Consider the following 1,760-nt stretch of genomic DNA (forward strand, 5'->3'; position numbering starts at 1 on the left):
TTTAATTTTAATATCAAAATATTCACAATATTTTGTGTCAATACTAGCAAGTTGATTGTATATGTGGGAGGTTTATTAGTGGTACCTGTGGCAATCTTTACCTGGAGCAGTATGTTTGATAAATGCACTGTTTCAGTACAGATGGAAGCCGGTAGGTAAATAGGTGGGATTTATCAAATATGGCCAGTATTCGGCAAGGATGAACATTCCCTAACTTCCATAGCATCTTGAGAGCTGACAATGCAAGGTCCTTTCTTTTCCCAACCTCTACACTAATACTGTGCAATACAAGATCAGTGAAGCACAAAACTTCATGTCTGTATGGGATGTTACAGAAAGAGGAAATTGGCATGGTTTGTATAACAGAGAAATGGTTGGAAGAAAATGATACGCTGCATCCATCCCAACTAACTCATCCTGGTTAAGCAGTCTTCTACCAACCCTGCACAGGTGCCCTGGGAGGAGGGGTGGCTGTTATTCTCCATGAGTCTTTAATCTTCTGAAGACTCTCAGTGCAGTCTATCATTGGCACTGACTGTTGGCTCCTTTTGTTAGGGTTTATGGCAAGATTAGGCATACTGCTTGTTTACCAGCTGCCTAGGCTCCCAGTAGACACCATATCTTATTGGCATAAGTGCTCTTGGGCATGGTGCTGGAGACACCTAGACCGGAGGTCTTCAACATCTATGCCAAGGATAACATGCCATAGTCAGACCAGGATTTTATGGCTTCTTTGTCTGCCTTGTCTCTCACAAATAGTGAAGGGCCCAACACATGAAATAGGTCACACCTCAGACTTAATGTTTTGCACTGAGTCTTTGAGGGAAGGTTTGGTTTCAGGCTTACAGATTCATCCTGAAGCATAGTCTGACCACTGTCTATTCAAGGTAAGGTGAAAGTGGCCCTGAAAGGAGCCTAGTTAAGTTGGTGTGCCCAGAAAGTCTTTTGGATCCTACTGGATTCCAGAAAAATCTGGGGGCTTTTAGGATTCTAAAGTACATGCTCTGTTGAGGCTCTGGTGGGAGCTTGAAATGTGAAGCTCATTGAAGGTCTCAACAAGGTTGCCCTTCATTGACCTGTCTTTCCCTAGGTGAAACTTAGCCTCCTGGTTTACCATGCGGTGGGTGACCTGAAAAGAGTTGGGAGCCATCTAGAATAATAGTGGCAGAGAACTTGTACTGAATCTGACAGATTGTCCTGCAGAACTCATTGGTAGGCCTATAAAGCAGGAGTGACAGCAGCAAACAAATGTTATTTCTCTGCTACCATTTGTTAGATCCCAAATCAGGAGAATAGATCCACATTCAAAAGAAGCAAGATTTATTTCCAAAGCATGGTTGATCATGAACATACAGAGATTGTTAGGAATAACTACAATACCCAGGGAAGGTGTATTAAAGGAACTTCAAACAAGGTTTAAACCAATGAGCTCATTTCCCTCGTTAGGTTACAGATTAGAAAAGGCGCGAAGCGGCCTGAGAACAGCAACGGCCAGTTCCATAAACACAAGTTGAGTTCACATGGGAAACCTAAACAAGCCCAAGCGTAAAGACAGAATACCCCATCACACCAGCTGGAGAACCTTGGCAGTTACAGATGCCCAACATGCAAAGAATAACAACTACAGGAGTGAGGGAGGGACGGGGATGAGAAAGGGATGAGATTTGTCCCAAGGAAATGGCAGCTCGCTGACATACTGCCCACCTGAAAATACAACTTACCCCCCCCTCCCGGCCCCGGCGGGAGATCTCCCGGTTTCC

This window comes from Gekko japonicus, unplaced genomic scaffold (genome assembly GCF_001447785.1).
Source record: "Gekko japonicus isolate JY-2015 unplaced genomic scaffold, Gekko_japonicus_V1.1 scaffold1740, whole genome shotgun sequence".
NCBI lineage: Eukaryota > Metazoa > Chordata > Lepidosauria > Squamata > Gekkonidae > Gekko > Gekko japonicus.